Below are 19306 nucleotides of genomic sequence, written 5' to 3'. Positions count from 1 at the left end.
CGGTTGGAATAATACTGTGAAATTGTGAGAATGATGATCGTGCCCTTTTCATGTAAGAGCTGTTTGAAAAGGACGCCTGAAATTTTAGCTTGTTTTGGTGGGATGGAGTTTTGGCCTGCCTGGTGACATCACCAGCTAATAGACCAATAAGAAAGAGAGTTCCAAAGCTCTTTGTCAATAACAGCTAGTTTTCCGTTTTCCCCTCTCTACTTCAGACAGTCCTAGTAAAATGTGAGACCGTTTTGATTTAAATGAATATTTAATTGTTACCCAGAAATGATTTAATATTGAGATCAAAATGTCTACATTGGACATTTCTTAATGTTTAGAAATTGGAATCCAGAAGCTACTTGGTGGTTAAAGATACAAATGTCTGGACTCCTATAAATTCCACTCCATAGAGAGCCATTTCTATAGAAGGTCAGAGACTCAATCTGCATTTCAAACCACACCCTATATAGTGCACTACTTTTGACCAGAGCCCCTATGGTCAGTCAGACAGATTCTGCTGCTGAGATGGCCATTTTCTATGGCTCCCTGCCTCTCTGTTAGGTCTTTCCAAGCCAGTGTGTATTGTTAATGTGTTCAGTTTAACTAACTTGTTTGTGTGTTCTGTTTAACTAACTTGTTTGTGTGTTCTGTTTAACTAACTTGTTTGTGTGTTCTGTTTAAGTTTAACATTGCGTATTGCACTGACAAGGTATCTGCCTTAATTTCGCACAGTGTTGATATCTGATGATACTGGTCTTAGGTGGGTGACCCATAGACCCATGTAGGATGCTATATGTAATTCTATGAGGTGACTTGATCAAAACCAGTATTCTCTGGTACATATTCCCTGTGGGCCCTGGTCTAAAGTAGTGCACTATATAGGGAATAGGGCTCTGTGAAAAGTAGTACACAATATAGGGAATAGGGCCCTGGTCTAAAGTAGTCCACTATATAGGGAATAGGGCCCTGGTCTAAAGTGGTGCACTATATAGGGAATAGGGCCCTGGTCTAAAGTAGTCCACTATATAGGGAGTTGGGCTCTGTGAAAAGTAGTGCACTATATAGGGAATAGGGCCCTGGTCTAAAGTAGTCCACTATATAGGGAATAGGGCCCTGGTCTAAAGTAGTGCACTATATAGGGAGTTGGGCTCTGTGAAAAGTAGTGCACTATATAGGGAATAGGGCCCTGGTCTAAAGTAGTCCACTATATAGGGAATAGGGCCCTGGTCTAAAGTGGTGCACTATATAGGGAATAGGGCCCTGGTCTAAAGTAGTCCACTATATAGGGAATATGGTGCCTCTTGGGACGCAGACAATACGTCTGTGTGGTCTAATGTGGTTACAGTAAGACTTGTCCTGTTGTTGGTCAATACAGAAGGTTAAAATAACACTTGAACTGTCCCAGAGGGAGGACAGTCAGACACAAACACATGAATCATGATTAGTCCCACAGAGCCAAATGAACAACAACACTGGTGCTGCAGTCTCTCAGTCTCACTCAGTTACACCTCCAAAACCACAGCAGCGCTTCTCAAACCTGGCTAGTGTCCCAAATGGCACCCTATTCCCTATATAGTGCACTACTTTAGACCAGGGCCCTATTCCCTATATAGTGCACTACTTTAGACCAGAGCCCTATTCCCTATATAGTGCACTACTTTAGACCAGGGCCCTATTCCCTATATAGTGCACTACTTTTCACAGAGCCCAATGGGTCCTGGTCAAAAGTATTTCACTATATAATGAATAGCAGGGTGTAGTTTGTTATTTCCTCCTGGTATTGGAGGGTTGCAGGGTCCACTGTGTTTACCTGTTAGTCAGAGAGCTGATAACATACCATCCCCACCAGTCACTTTCATTGGTTGGTAAATTACATTCTACCAATAAAGGGGTCCTCTGTCGCATAATAACTAGAGGTGAACACCACACCAGACACTCGGTGGAATCTAAGGGTTATTTTTTTTATGCCAAAGGACTTTGTTCTCACATTTGAACTTTATTTATTGTGGATTTCTTACTTTTGTTGTTGTTGTTGTTGTTGTTATTGCTGAGAAAGTATGTATTGTTTTAATATCAGAACCATTATTTTTGCACAATGGCGTGAGCCAATGGCGTGAGCCAATGGCGTGAGCTGAACAACCGGATTTTACAATCCCCCAAACCCCTTGCTTCATTTTGGCCAAATATGAATGTCCAGTGTGACCTGATTGAGCGATGTTTTTTTTTCATTAGTTATGTAATTGACACCACTCACCTTCAGTACCAAGTCATTCCACCAGATGGCACTAGTGTATTGCATTTTATGAGGGACATTTAGCAGCCAGTGTAAGTGGGGGACATGGATTGAGAGAGAGATGATTGTGGATTTTGTATTGAAGAGATGCCTGGTGATATTTTTTGTACCTGAATTTTTTCTTATATTCTTTAATGAATTAATGAATTAATTCCCGAGGCTTCCAGACGGTCTGGAAACGTTTGTTAGATTTGCCAAATGTATAACTATCAAATCTTTATTTGCCAAATCAAACTTTATTTGCCACGCGCTGAATACAACAAGTGTAGACTTTACCGTGAAATGCTTACTCACAAGCCCTTAACCAACAGTGTAGACCTTACAGTGAAATGCTTACTCACAAGCCCTTAACCAACAGTGTAGACCTTACAGTGAAATGCTTACTGACAAGCCCTTAACCAACAGTGTAGACCTTACAGTGAAATGCTTACTGACAAGCCCTTAACCAACAGTGTAGACTTTACCGTGAAATGCTTACTCACAAGCCCTTAACCAACAGTGTAGATTTTACCGTGAAATGCTTACTCACAAGCCCTTAACCAACAGTGTAGACCTTACAGTGAAATGCTTATTGACAAGCCCTTAACCAACAGTGTAGACCTTACAGTGAAATGCTTACTCACAAGCCCTTAACCAACAGTGTAGACCTTACAGTGAAATGCTTACTGACAAGCCCTTAACCAACAGTGTAGACCTTACAGTGAAATGCTTACTGACAAGCCCTTAACCAACAGTGTAGACCTTACAGTGAAATGCTTACTGACAAGCCCTTAACCAACAGTGTAGACCTTACAGTGAAATGCTTACTCACAAGCCCTTAACCAACAGTGTAGACCTTACAGTGAAATGCTTATTGACAAGCCCTTAACCAACAGTGTAGACCTTACAGTGAAATGCTTACTGACAAGCCCTTAACAAACAGTGTAGACCTTACAGTGAAATGCTTACTCACAAGCCCTTAACCAACAGTGTAGACCTTACAGTGAAATGCTTACTTACAAGCCCTTAACCAACAGTGCAGTTCAAGAAGAAGAAAATATTTACCAAGTAGACTAAAATAAAAAGTAATAATTAAAAGTAACACAGTAAGAAGAACAAGGCTACATACAGGGGGCACCGGTACTGTGTGCAGGGGTACAGGCTAGTTGAGGTAATCTGTACATGTAGGTGGGGGCGAAGTGACTATACATAGGTAACAAACAGCGAGTAGCAGCAGTGTACAAGGTCAATGTAAATTGTCCAGTGGCGATTTTTATGAATTCTTCAGCAGTCTAATGGCTTGGGGTGGAAGCTGTTGAGGAGCCTTTTGGTCCTAGACTTGGTACCGCTTGCCGTGCGGTAGCAGAGAAAACAGTCTATCACTTGGGTGACTGGAGTCTGACAATTTTATGGGCTTTCCTCTGACATCACCTATTATATAGGTCCTGGATGGCAGGAAGCTTGGCCCCAGTGATGTACTGGGCTGTTTGCATTACCCTCTGTAGGGCCTTACAGTCAGATGCCGAGCAGTTGCCATACCAGGCGGTGATGAACGCGGTCAGGATGCTCTCGATGGTGCAGCGATTTTTTTATTTTTTTTATTTCACCTTTATTTAACCAGGTAGGCTAGTTGAGAACAAGTTCTCATTTGCAACTGCAACCTGGCCAAGATAAAGCAAAGCAGTTTGACACAGACAACAACACAGTGTTACACATGGAATAAACAATAAACAAGCCAATGATACAGTAGGAAAAGAAAGAAAGTCTATAAACAGTGTGTGCAACAGGCATGAGGAGGTAGGCAATAAATAGGCCATAGGAGCGAATAATTACAATTTAGCAGATTAACACTGGAGTGACAAATGAGCAGATGATGATGTGCAAGTAGTGATACTGGTGTGCAAAAGAGCAGACAAGTAAATAAAACAGTATGGGGATGAGGTAGGTAGATTGGGTGGGCTATTTACCAATAGACTATGTACAGATGCAGCGATCGGTTAGCTGCTCAGATAGCAGATGTTTAAAGTTGGTGAGGGAGATAAAAGTCTCCAACTTCAGCGATTTTTGCAATTCCTTCCAGTCACTGGCAGCAGAGAACTGGAAGGAAAGGCGGCCAAATGAGGTGTTGGTTTTGGGGATGATCAATGAGATATATCTGCTGAGATATATATATATAATCTTTTGAGGATCTGGGGGCCCATGCCAAATCGTTTCAGTCTCCTGAGGGGGAAAGGTTTTGTCGTGCCCTCTTCACGACTGTCTTGGTGTGCTTGGACCATGTTAGTTTGTTGGTGATGTGGACACCAAGGAACTTGGATACCTATCCCATAAGTATCCCCCCTTTCCTTTTCCATTCTAGCTCTCTCACAACTCTTTGATTAAAGAAAATACTTGGAAATTGTATCCTTAAAACAAACTATAATGAGCTAACTATAATGAGCTAACTATAATGAGCTAACTATAATGAGCTAAAAATTCCCCCGATCAACTGAATTTGTAGTGCATTAGTTAGTTATTACACTCATTGAAATCTTTCCTGGTTCTAGTTCAGGAACCAAATGTGACTTATTTCAGATGACTCTACCACAGATAGAACAATGAGACAGATTTTTCACTGGATGTGTAAATGTGAAGCAAACGCTTGGCGTATCCACTCACTACCAAATATGGTAGTGAGAGGAAGCCCAGTGGCCGGCAGTGGGACACGATGGATCGAGATGGATTTCAGCCGATATTCTGCAAATGTTCTCATCGATGAAACTTTTTTTTTCAATACAGTGTTCTGTTCCCAAAACTAAAATATGTTATGAACAGAGTGGACTGTTTTGTAGACTTTGCCCTTTGAAAACGAAAAAAAAAAAAGTTTAATCGCGTTGTTTAGAAGGTGCTAGTTATTGCACACGCGCACATCACAGAGTATAGGCGTTCCCTAACGGAAATATGCAGACGATGCTAAAACAGGCCAATAGGATCTCGCTAGTTCATGCTTGGCTCTGCCCACCTCATTGCTTGTTCTGCCCACTATGACTCATTTGTTCCCGTTCCCATTGGAAACGACAGGCTGTGGCCTATCTTGGTTTAGTTCTAAAAAAACATCTTTGACTCTACCCTGCTGTCAGAGTGATATGATCAATACTGTGTGTTTCTGTTTGTAAGTGAAACTGTTTGACAGAGTGTTGATGTTGTACTTGATGTATGTGTCTGTGTGGTTGTATGTGACTGTTTTAACATGTATTAACTTATTTTCTTAGAAAAAGTGCTTTCTCGAGTCTTGGGCAAAATGTTGTGTGATGGCAGGTCACTGAGCAATGTCTAATAATAATAATGTTGTTTAAAACCTTTTGATGTATTTCATCTACAAGGTGTTCGCAACTATTTTTTCTGCTCTCACATTGGCAGCAGTCGTTTACCAAAGCTCCATGCACTATTCTTAATACTGTTAAATGTCTAGATTTTGTTTCGCCAGGTGAGGACGCATCATGTATTATTGTGCAGAGTAGACGAAGCCGGGATGGGCTCACTTCCATTTAAATTCTAGTCAACTCAGAAAGTAAACCAAATTCTGTTCTAAATATTCTCACATAAAGTCATTAAACAGAATTGGCATTTCATTGTAATTTGTGCATTGACTGGAATTGAGGAATTGACCCCAACCCTGATATATTCTTCACTAGAGGATGTGTAGCGTGAGCTGTACTGACATACATTGACATTTACATTTGCACCATGGACAGTATTTTGATACCAATAAGATGGATTTGTCTATTACAAACACTAACCATATTTTGGAACGTTAAAAGGGAAGGTTCACCCATTTTGAATGTTATATTGTTTTGGTGCATCTCTGAGTGATGTTTTATCGATTCCCTGGGTTATTTATTGTTTTCATGTATGCCTGAGTTATTGGCGTTGAAGCAGGCAGAAATCCGTCCGGTATGACGTAGCACCGTGATGATAAAGTCTCTCGCTACACTGGAAGATAATAGGAATAGGACTTTTAGATCGCCAAAACGTCTATCATACATGTCAGATTTAACTACTGGCCGATGTCATAACTCAGGAGGATGTCTTCTCTTGAATGAGACATTTTCTGTGATATTCCTACCTCGAGAAATGTGTAATTTAACGGATTGTCTAGCACATTTTTTTCCAATTTGTCTGCCTCTTTAGACCAGGGTACATTGCATGGTGCCGTTGAGATGATATAGAAAGGAGATCGGAATCCACTGAATGGTGGAACGTAATACCGACTCACCCAGCAGATGTCGACCAATCACATTCAATTTGTCTTGCTGCGTCACGCGGTTGCTAAGCTAATCGTCACTCAATCCCTTCTCAAAGTCAGTGTATATGTCGAGAAACGTGCCTATTTTCCTCGAAAGTACGTAATGTCACGATTCCAAAGCTATACGATACTACAGATAGCAAGTTAATTATCTCACATCTCAGAAAAGATTTGTAATGTTGTACTTCTTGTTGACAAAATATGTGATAATGTTGTGTTTTTGAGCTAGCTCCCAATAGACTCCCATTCACTCCTTGAAGGAGAGTGCTCATTGACCTAGCATGGGCAATGTTTCCCATCTCCTGTTTGACTCCACTTTGTGAGGCACATCGATCTGCAGGTTGAACATGGTGAGATTGTAGACTCCTAAATTGATAGTGTAGTTTGTTGAGGCAATTTGATAGCAAACCAGCTACTTTACATGCTGGTATTATCTTTGGTATTATTGTGTGTTGCTACGTTTGCTAGCTACACTCTTAGGAAAAAAGGGTTCCAAACATTTTTGGTTCTAGGTACAACCCTTTTTGGTTCCATGTAGAGCCCTCTGTGGAAAGGGTTCTACATGGAACCCAAAAGGGTTCTACTTGGAACCAAAATTGTTCTACCCAAGAATAGTTCTTCAAAGGGTTCTCCTATGAGGACAGCCAAAGAACCCATTTAGGTTCTAGATAGAAAAAAAGGTGCTAACAGTGTAGCTAGCTAGCCAGCCAGCCTATAGAGAGAGCATTGCGTTGTGGGTTTTGTAGTTGACATATTTCCACAATGATTTTCCATGTTGCTACCAACCTTGTTATAATGCCAAAATGAAAAATGTGTGTTCACGAAAAATATTGTTGTCACATATCAGTGTTATTTAACACTGTAAATTAAAGGAATGAATGGTGTTGGGTGGATTTTTCCTTTAATGTAATTGCCATGAATGTACATTTGTTGGCGTTGGATGAAGAGGATGACAAGAAGGATGAGTACATTTTCTGCTCACTGTGTGATGATGTCATAGACGTGGGCGGGTAATCCTGTGGAAACTGCAATAACTAAAGGGACATTTTGCAGCTGGTGATCCCCACAGTTTTAAATAATCACAACCCCCATCCGACCGTACGATACGCTGTCCTATAATCCGTTGTTTGTATTTCTCATGAGCTTTATAACCAATGCCAACCCCTCAGTCCAGTTCAGTGTTATACAAATGACACGTACGCTCCAAGGACAACTCTGTACTCACTCAGCAACTGCATGCGGAATGAAACTCGGATAATGTGTGTGAATGGATTCGGACAATCCATAGACCATGGTGTGCAAAACAAGTGGCACGTGTAGATAATGTATAATATGTTGTTTTTAAAATTTTGTACCAGCAAACGGCTGATGTTTATAACTGTATTTATGTAACAATGTTCTCCTGTACATACTCAGCATTCTACTGAATTAAAATGTTTTGCAGTAAAAATACTGTTGGTTATTCTTTTGACTTATTCCTAAGTGTATGAAATAGACTGTTACTCTTGTTCACATGTTCAGCTGAATGGTGGTTTTTGTTAAAGAAGAGAGTGGTAGTATTATTGGGACTATGATGCTGAAGGTTTCTGCCTCTCCTGGTAATCTACCATTCTTCTTTCTAGAAGCCCATTCTACTATATGACTAGTCTGACTATGTCCTCACTCCCTCCAGCTAAGGGTTGGGGTTAGAATAATGGTTAGGGTAAGGGATAAGGATTAGGATTATAATAAGGGTTGGGGTTAGAATAAGGGTTAGGGTAAGGGATAAGGATTAGGATTATAATAAGGGTTGGGGTTAGAATAAGGGTTAGGGTAAGGGATAAGGATTAGGATTATAATAAGGGTTGGGGTTAGAATAAGGGTTAGGGTAAGGGATAAGGATTAGGATTATAATAAGGGTTGGGGTTAGAATAAGGGTTAGGGTAAGGGATAAGGATTAGGATTATAATAAGGGTTGGGGTTAGAATAAGGGTTAGGGTAAGGATTAAGGTTATAAGAAGTGTTAGGGTTAGATTAAGAGTTAGGGTAAGGGGATAGGGTTAGATTAAGAGTTAGGGTAAGGGGATAGGGTTAGATTAAGAGTTAGGGTAAGGGGATAGGGTTAGATTAAGGGTCACGGTTAGAGCTATCCTCATAGTGTTACCCTTTCATCTTCCTCTGGACATTACTCTATAAGTATCTTAACTACCTCCTTTTGTCCCTCCATATCTTACCTCTCCATTCTTGCCCCTCTGTCTCTCTCTTTCTCTCTCTGTCTGTCTCCCTCCTCCCCCTTCTTCCTGTCCATATGGACACTGCCCTCAGTCTGCCCATGCTGAAGCCCTACCAGGCTGGCACACCCCGCACACAGAGCCATCATAAATCCTCATTGTGTTTCCACATGACTCTGCCATTGTCTCCCATTCATGACTGGCCTCCTGGCAGTGCCCCTATAAGGCTTCCCAGGGGTGACATGCTGGATGTGGAGCCAGGGAAGGATCATCAGAAGAGGGAGCGGCTGGTCTCTCGGGCTGGCGCTGCTACTAGACAAGCCGCACCCCCTGGCGCTGCTACTAGACAAGCCACACCCCTGGTGCTACTAGACCAGCCACACCCTCTGGTGCTACTAGACCAGCCACATCTCCTGGTGCTGCTACTAGACTAGCTACACCGCCTGGTGCTTCTACAAGACCAGCCACATCTCCTGGTGCTGCTAGACCAGCCACATCCCCTGGTGCTACAAGACCAGCCACATCCCCTGGTGCTACTAGACCAGCCTCATCTCCTGCTGCTACTAGACCAGCCACATCCCCTGGTACTACTAGACCAGCCACATCTCCTGCTGCTACTAGACCAGCCACATCCCCTGGTGCTACTAGACCAGCCACATCTCCTGGTGCTGCTAGACCAGCCACATCCCCTGGTGCTACTAGACCAGCCACACGCCCTGGTGCTGCTAGACTAGCCACATCTCCTGGTGCTACTAGACCAGCCACATCCCCTGGTGCTACTAGACCAGCCTCATCTCCTGCTGCTACTAGACCAGCCACATCTCCTGCTGCTACTAGACCAGCCACATCTCCTGCTCCTACTAGACCAGCCACATCTTCTGGTGCTGCTAGACCAGCCACATCCCCTGATGCTGCTAGACCAGCCACATCTCCTGGTGCTCCTGTTAGACCAGCCCAAACCCTTGGTGCTCCTGCTAGACCAGCCCAACCACTGGTGCTCCTGCTAGACCAGTCCAACCCCTTGGTGCTCCTGCTAGACCAGCCCAACCCCTTGTTGCTCCTGCTAGACCAGTCCAACCCCTTGGTGCTCCTGTTAGACCAGCCCAACCCCTTGCTGCTCCTATTAGACCAGCCCAACCCCTGGTGCTCCTGTTAGACCAGTCCAACCCCTTGGTGCTCTTGCTAGACCAGTCCAACCCCTTGGTGCTCCTGTTAGACCAGTCCAACCCATTGGTGCTCCTGTTAGACCAGCCCAACCCCTTGGTGCTCCTGCTAGACCAGTCCAACCCCTTGGTGCTCCTGTTAGACCAGTCCAACCCCTTGGTGCTCTTGCTAGACCAGTCCAACCCCTTGGTGCTCCTGTTAGACCAGTCCAACCCCTTGGTGCTCCTGTTAGACCAGCCCAACCCCTTGGTGCTCTTGCTAGACCAGTCCAACCCCTTGGTGCTCTTGCTAGACCAGTCCAACCCCTTGGTGCTCCTGTTAGACCAGTCCAACCCCTTGGTGCTCCTGTTAGACCAGTCCAACCCCTTGGTGCTCCTGCTAGACCAGTCCAACCCCTTGGTGCTCTTGCTAGACCAGTCCAACCCCTTGGTGCTCCTGCTAGACCAGTCCAACCCCTTGGTGCTCCTGTTAGACCAGTCCAACCCCTTGGTGCTCTTGCTAGACCAGTCCAACCCCTTGGTGCTCCTGTTAGACCAGTCCAACCCCTTGGTGCTCCTGTTAGACCAGCCCAACCCCTTGGTGCTCCTGCTAGACCAGTCCAACCCCTTGGTGCTCCTGTTAGACCAGTCCAACCCCTTGGTGCTCCTGTTAGACCAGTCCAACCCCTTGGTGCTCCTGTTAGACCAGCCCAACCCCTTGGTGCTCCTGCTAGACCAGTCCAACCCCTTGGTGCTCTTGCTAGACCCGTCCAACCCCTTGGTGCTCCTGTTAGACCAGTCCAACCCCTTGGTGCTCCTGTTAGACCAGCCCAACCCCTTGGTGCTCCTGTTAGACCAGTCCAACCCCTTGGTGCTCCTGTTAGACCAGTCCAACCCCTGGTGCTCCTGTTAGACCAGTCCAACCCCTTGGTGCTGCTGTTAGACCAGCCCAACCCCTTGGTGCTCCTGCTAGACCAGTCCAACCCCTTGGTGCTCCTGTTAGACCAGTCCAACCCCTTGGTGCTCTTGTTAGACCAGTCCAACCCCTTGGTGCTCCTGTTAGACCAGTCCAACCCTTTGGTGCTCCTGTTAGATCAGCCCAACCCCTTGGTGCTCCTGCTAGATCAGTCCAACCCCTTGGTGCTCCTGTTAGACCAGTCCAACCCCTTGGTGCTCCTGTTAGACCAGTCCAACCCCTTGGTGCTCCTGTTAGACCAGCCCAACCCCTTGGTGCTCCTGTTAGACCAGTCCAACCCCTTGGTGCTCCTACTAGACCAGTCTAACCCCTTGGTGCTCCTGTTAGACCAGTCCAACCCCTTGGTGCTCCTACTAGACCAGTCTAACCCCTTGGTGCTCCTGTTAGACCAGTCCAACCCCTTGGTGCTCCTACTAGACCAGTCTAACCCCTTGGTGCTGCTGTACCCCAATTCTAGGTGGGGCAGAAGACCACTTGGAATGGATCCTGGAGCCTTCCAACTATCAGAAGTGCTATTTAGAGTGAGGCAATAAACAAAGTCTATAAGATGCAATGCGTCTCAGTATTAGAGGCGTCACTACAGACACCATGGTTCGAATCTAGGCTGCATCCCAACCGGCCGTGATTGGGAGTCCAATAGGGCGGCGCTCTATTGGCCCAGCGCCATCCGGGTTTGGACGGTGTAGGCAGGTCATTGTAAATAAGAATTTGTTCGTAACTGACTTGCCTAGTTAAATAGATAAAGGTTCAATTGAACTATTTAAATGTAAAAGTAGTTCAACACTACGTGCTCTTAATACAGTTAAAGAGCCGTTTTTAACCGAGCTGCTGAAAGACATGGTGTGGTCACGCCTGGGTTTGAGGAAGTTTGCTGTTTTGGCTAATATGGTACAGCCCTTCAATGTTCAAGAAGAACCCTCTGTAAAGTGATGGATCATCAGTCAGTGAACGGAGCAGAACAATCGCAATGTTCCTTATCCGATTCTAGTCTCCATATCAGAACAAAAGACCATTTAGAACCTCAGACAATTAGTCTTTCCATTGATATTTGTGTCAATGTGTCTTGTTGGTTTCAAAGTAACTTGACTTGAACCCAGAAGCTCAAGGCCTTAGTCTCCTATTACCGTATGTTCTCGTCATCACTGTGCTGTACTACAGTAAGTACTTTATGTCCTGGGGTCATTGTCATCTTTGTTGCCTAAAGTAGGTTGACTGAGGCGTGGGAGCGACAAATGCACTCAGTGGAATTGAATCAGTTGCTTGTGGAATGAAAAAGGCGAAAGTCTCAAGTCTTTGTCACCGTATTTGTGTGAGTGTTTTTGTTATTCTACTCCATACACTTCTGGCTAGGTTTGTGGTTTCCAGTAAACTCTGTTCAAGGGACTGTTTTATAACCTGTTGAGTGGCTGAGAGAAGCTGATAAGAGGTCAGTGGCCCAGTCTGAAGCTTTGTCCCAAACCGCTCCCTATATATCCCTATTTAATGCACTACTTTTGGCCTGGGCTCTGTTTAAAAGTAGTGCACTAATATTGGGAGTAGGGTGCCATTTGGGATGTAGTCTGAGCACGGATACAGGGAAGGAAATGTTTCATAAGAGCAGAACAGAGCAGAGCGGCGCTGAGCCTATATGATCCATTGAATATGTGTGTGTGTGTGTGTGTGTGTGTGTGTGTGTGTGTGTGTGTGTGTGTGTGTGTGTGTGTGTGTGTGTGTGTGTGTGTCTCTGTGTGTGTGTATCTGTGTGTGTGTGTCAACTTGGTGCCACCCCGTACATCACCTGTCAGTCTGTATTTGATATCCCAAACAGGAAGTCTGTTATGTTGCTTTCCTGTTTTCTGTCTTCCATAGCTTGTTCTGGAATTCGACATGTCACACCACAGGGTTAGGTTCCAAATGGCACCCTATTCCTTATAGTGACTTATGGGCTCTGGTCAAAAGTAGCGCACTATATAGGGAATAGGTTACCATTTGGGAAGAAGGCCAGTTGTCTTTTACGTGGCCCTTGGTACAATCTGCGCCCTTATTTTCCAGGAATGTATTTATCCTTTAACCTGGAAGTGCTCTGGTCATGGCAGGAAGCCACCTCTCTGTGATCTAGTTCAAACACGCCACTTTTCTACTGACAGAGGTTTATTATTCTAAGGACTGGTATCTAGCTGTGGGGACAGTTTCCCCTTAAATACTGATACAGAGATTAATGAACTAATGAACCACCAGGACACACATGAAAACACGTTCAGGTAGAAAGGGTGATTAGCAAGTCATGTCGTATTTCAAAGGAGAATGGATTTATTCTGCTTGTATGTTTCAGTTTATTCAGGACATACTGTACGCAATTCAGAATCTCAACGTGTGGCTCTTTAGGATATAGGCTACTACTTTATCTGAGACACTCGCTTCCTAGACTACGTTTTAAGTGTTGTAAATCATCCTATCACCATGGTGACTAAATTAGTCATATCACTGCACTAATCCAAACAGTTTGTTCTATATTGATTCATCATAGGATTTATTATGGCTCCGTAGAGTAGATCAGTCTGCTTCATTAAGTCTTGTGCCTTTTGTCTTATTGCTTCCTCCTCAGGAAATACTCCTGAGTTGAGGAAGAGACAAGGAGTTGCATGCTCATTCCACAATGGCTGGATCCTGACCAAGTCGTTTGACCTGGAATATCATCTCAAATGATTGACCTTGTCTCCCCTGGATCATCATCTTTAAGAGATGCAGACAACAGACAACTCAGGGTCTGTCTCCTGGACTGGCCAGAGGGTCAGTCGTGACAGCAGCGTCTACAGTCTGGACTGGCCGTAGTCTCTCCAGACAGACCGGTTGCCTCCCACAATGTTCCAATGCTGTTGCCCTAGGTCTGGGATTTCTGAGGCTTGGTGTGGGATTTCTGAGGCTAGGTCTGGGATTTCTGAGGCTTGGTGTGGGATTTCTGAGGCTAGGTCTGGGATTTCTGAGGATAGGTCTGGGATTTCTGAGGCTAGGTCTGGGATTTCTGTGGCTAGGTCTAGGATTTCTGAGGCTAGCTCTGGGATTTCTGAGGCTAGGTCTGGGATTTCTGAGGCTAGGTCTGGGATTTCTGAGGCTAGGTCTGGGATTTCTGAGTCTAGGTCTGGGATTTCTGAGGCTAGGTCTGGGATTTCTGAGGCTAGCTCTGGGATTTCTGAGGCTAGGTCTGGGATTTCTGAAGCTAGGTCTGGAATTTCTGAAGCTAGGTCTGGGATTTCTGAAGCTAGGTCTGGGATTTCTGAAGCTAGGACTGGCTTAGTCACGGTCACTGAGGGTGGAGAGTCATTCTATTTCTATGGCTTAGTCATGTGGATGGAGAGAACCCTCTGGTTCGTTTACTGTCCTCTGGCCCACAGCCTAGGTAAGACTAGGCCTGTATCCCATCTGGAACCCTTTTCCCTATACTGTGTACTAATATGGGCCTTGGTCAAAAGTAGTGCACTTAGGGTTGCAAAGGGAAAGTATATTACTGGAAACTTTTGAAGTTTACCAGTAAAGTATATCATACCAGACATATTGTATAGTGGCCCTTTTGAATACTTCAGTTTATCACAGGTGTCTGTAATCAACTCTGTCCCTCTGTGTGGCCGTGTCACATGTAAAATATATGAAATCATTATAATAGATCATCAAACCCGTAAAACATTATCCTAAATATAAACCATCAACGTAGTGAATACCATTGGTGATTAATATGAAGGTTTGAGCATGAAATATCCTTTATTTTGTTCTTACAAACTTTCATTTATTTGTTGTCAATGTTTTGGCGTTAAAAGTCATTTGTTGGAAGCGTTGCAGAGTTAATTGAAAATAATGCCATTGTTGATTAGATGCTTTTTTCATTAATTAGGCTATTTTCTCTTGAACCATATGGTCTATCTACTAAAAACTCATGGACAATATGGATACAGATTTTAAAAAGTAATACTATATATTAATATATATTTTTAAAGTTATTCAAGTATAAATGACCAAAGTTACGATAGATTGCCATTGACGTTCTGTTAATTACAAAAATGACTGAAGATTCGGGTAACTTTGGTAAATTACCCATAGCTTTGTGACCCCGAGTGCACTACATAGGGAATAGGGTGCCATTTGGGACGCAAATCTAGTTCTGTCTGACTGGCTCCGGGCCTACTGCGCCGCTGACGGCACAATACACTCTGGGACTGATTTATGGTCTTCTCTCCTCTCATTATATTAATAGACAGTATGAAAAATGACCTACCTCTTCAGCTCCCCATTGTCCAGGGCTTCTTCTCTGACTCCCCCGACTCTATCTCTGAAAGATAAGGCTCTGCTGGGTCATCCTCTGGGGAGGGGCGTATGTGTGTGTGTGTGTGGGGGGGGGGGGGGGGGGGGTCCTCCCGTTTTTATCCATGTCCAGTGCCTGAGAGGGGATCATTGTCTGGGCCAGTGGCTGTCGCGTGTGGGAACAGTGCTGCAGGTGTCGACCCACACACCTGGCTTCTGGTTCTGGTACAGGCTTCTTAGATGTTGAAACGACAATCAGCCACACAAGGCTCTGGGTGAGGGGCTCTGGGTGAGGGGCTCTGGGTGAGGGGCTCTGGGTGAGGGGCTCTGGGTGAGGGGCTCTGGGTGAGGGGGTTCTTGGTGAGGGGCTCTGGATGAGGGGCTTCTTGGTGAGGGGCTCTGGGTGAGGGGCTCTGGGTGAGGGGGTTCTTGGTGAGGGGCTCTGGGTGAGGGGCTCTTGGTGTGGGGGGTTCTTGGTGAGGGGCTTTGGGTGAGGTGGTTCTGGGTGAGGGGATCTGGGTGAGGTGGTTCTGGGTGAGGGGATCTGGGTGAGGTGGTTCTGGGTGGGGGGGATCTGGGTGAGGTGGTTCTGGGTGAGGGGATCTGGGTGAGGTGGTTCTGGGTGGGGGGATCTGGATGAGGTGGTTCTGGGTGAGGGGCTTTGGGTGAGATGGTTCTGGGTGAGGGAGCCTGATTGACTGCAACCTGATTGACTGTCATTGGGTGTGGCCAGTCATCATGTGGCTCGCTGAATAAACAGTAGTCTTGTTCTAGATCAGTGTTACTCAATACTTCAGGTTCTGATTGGCAGGCAGGTGTCACTCAATACTTCAGATTCTGATTGGCAGGCAGGTGTTAGGATTCAGTCTTCATTATCTAACTGAAACACTCAAAGTGGATAGTATATGATTTAAATTAAGATTGCATTTTGAGACCTGTCAGATTCACACCATACACATAGGTTATACCCGAGGAGAGAAGTCAAAACGACACTATTGTGAACCTGGCTATTTTTAACTGCATCTCAAATGTATATTCAGTGAACTTCCACCAGGGGGCAGCAGTGTAAGAGTCATTCTCTGTATGTCATCGACTCAGCTCGAGGCATGGGCTGTATTTTCCAGTAGGACTGTATACATAGTGTATGATTCATCTTTACAACCTATCAGTCTTTCTCTCAATCATTAGTCAATGAAGGCAGTTCATGATCCACTGTAAACAAGGCATTAACATTAGCTATATGTTGGTGGATAGTCGTGAAGGATGATTGCCACCACAGAACAGTAGACTCACACCACGCGTGGTCCAATGGAAGAGGGATTGTGTGCATTCGAAGTGGTACCCTGTCCCCTATATAGTGCACTTTGTTTTGACCTAAGGTCCAAAGGGCTCTGGTCAAAAGTAGTGCACTATACAGGGAAGTGGGTGTAATTTCAGATTCAGACACAGCCATTGTGTAAGCGAAGGGGAGAGTGTCTGACTGGACACAGGTTAGTTAAATAATGAGCAGAAAGAGCAGTGGGGCGTAAAGCGTAGCCCGTTTGATTTATTTAGTATGACATAACATAGCTTTTGTTTCACACTGACAATCAATGTTTTATTTCCATGTATTTAACTGTTACTCAGGCAAGCCTCGTTGAGATAGTGATGTGATTACGAAGAGAGACCGGTGTACCACCATCAAAAAGACACTTGTCTCAGTGTAATTGGACCTGACAGAGCTGTAAAAGTGAGACAGCATCAAGCTGGGTGTTAGACCCCGAAAAGTCTCCTGTGCTGTTCCCATAAACCAATGAAATAACAGGATTCCAGGGCCTCCCAGGTGGCACAGTGGTTAAGGGCGCTGTACTGCAGCGCCAGCTGTGCCATCAGAGACTCTGAGTTCACGCTCAGGCTCTGACGTAACCGGCCGCGCCCGGGAGGTCCATGAGGCGACGCACAATTGGCCTAGCGTCGTCCGGATTAGGGAGGGCTTGGTCGGTAGGGATATCCTTGTCTCATCGCGGTTGCCAGGTACACGGTGTTTCTCCGGCACATTGGTGCGGCTGGCTTCCTGGGTTGGAGGCGCGCTGTGTTAAAAAGCAGTGCGGCTAGGTTGGGTTGTGTATCGGAAGACGCATGGCTTTTGACCTTCGTCTCTCCCGAGCCTGTTGTAGCGATGAGACAAGATAGTAGCTACTAACAATTGGACACCATGAAATTGGGGAGAAAAAGGGGGTAAATTCAAAAACATACAAATAACAGGATTCCTCCATTCACGTTCACTGTTCCCGAACTCTTGTTGTGCTTTTTCTCTTTTCACAGATGAAACATTCTGCCGTTTCTGGATCCAAACTACTTGTGTTGTTTACATGCTTCATGGTTGAATCAATATTGGATGCCATGATAAAAATTCCTCAACAAAATCTGTGTTTTATTCAGTCCACTCTACACTATCCTACTAGGACTGCTATGCAATGCTGTCGCAGAATAGTAAAATACCTCCGGCATGGTTTAGGGGCACGATGGCATTCCACAAGGTACAGTCCCAGGGCCCTTTGAGTTTAACTTATGACAATAGAAAGCCATATCAGGTCTCCACAGACCTGGCAGTCTGAGGCCTGCTTTCCTGCCCCAAGCGCCCCAACCCGGAGCCTGACATTTTGAATGAGCCCTGCGTCTTCGCTAACAAACCCGCCGCTGTGATGCCTCAGCAGATTTGGAGCCATGGTTGCCATCGGTATCCTGTTGCTATCAAAACCAACAGGGGAGACTATTAAACCCAGTTTAAGCACAAAACGGCACCCTATTCCTTATTTAGTGCGCGACTTTTGATGGGCCCTTGTCAAAAGTAGTGCACTAAATACGGAATAGAGTGCTGTATGGAGCACAGCCCCAGGCATTCCTATCAGTCCCCTCAGCTCAGACTCTGACCTTTCAGCCAGCACTTGTCCACAGGCAAATGCAGAACAGCATTGTTATGCTAGGGCTGGCATGCGTGTGCGAGGGGGGGGGGTTTGTGTGTGTGTGTCTGTGCGTGTGTGTGTGTGGGGGGGGGGGGGGATTTGTGTGTGTGTGTGTGTGTGTGTGTGTGTGTGTGTGTGTGTGTGTGTGTGTGTGTGTGTGTGTGTGTGTGTGTGTGTGTGTGTGTGTGTGTGTGTGTGTATGGGGGAATGGTTGGCAGGTGTGAGCAGGTTGTACTGTACAGTATCAGAATAACTAAGAACAGAAAGGATGAGTCACATACACACACACATACCCACACAAGCAAACACATGCATTCGCATACACACTCACACATATACACACACACTCGCATGCACACACACACACACACACGTGCACACACACACATATACGATTGACAAGCAGGCCTTCCATTACATAAGCTTGAAGCGTGGGAGGTGGAATGCGAGCCATATTTAATTCATCAATGTGAGATGTAGCAGCAGCTCTCACCATGAGAAAGACAGCACCCCCTTTAACACACACACACACACACACACACACACACACACACACACACACACACACACCACACCACCCACAACACACACACCACCCACAACACACACACACACCACCCACAACACACACACACCACCCACAACACACACACAACACACACACACACACCACCCACAACACACACACCACCCACAACACCCACACCACCCACAACACACACACACACACACACACACACACCACCCACAACACACACACACATACCACCCACAACACACACACACACACACACACACACACCACCCACAACACACACACACACACCACCCACAACACACACACACACACACCACCCACAACACACACACACACCACCCACAACACACACACACACCACCCACAACACACACACACACACCACCCACAACACACACACACACACACACCACCCACAACACATACACACACACCACCCACAACACACACACACACACACACACACACACCACACACAACACACACACACACACACACACACCACCCACAACACACACATCCACCACCCACAACACACACACACACACACCACCCACAACACACACACCACCCACAACACACACACACACACACCACCCACAACACACACACACACCACACACAACACACACACACACACAACACACACACAGGTCCTCCGGTTGCTATTTCTAT

This window comes from Oncorhynchus kisutch, linkage group LG17, assembly GCF_002021735.2.
Source record: "Oncorhynchus kisutch isolate 150728-3 linkage group LG17, Okis_V2, whole genome shotgun sequence".
NCBI lineage: Eukaryota > Metazoa > Chordata > Actinopteri > Salmoniformes > Salmonidae > Oncorhynchus > Oncorhynchus kisutch.
The sequence above is the reverse complement of the archived record's forward strand: the minus strand, read 5'-3'. Positions refer to the sequence as shown.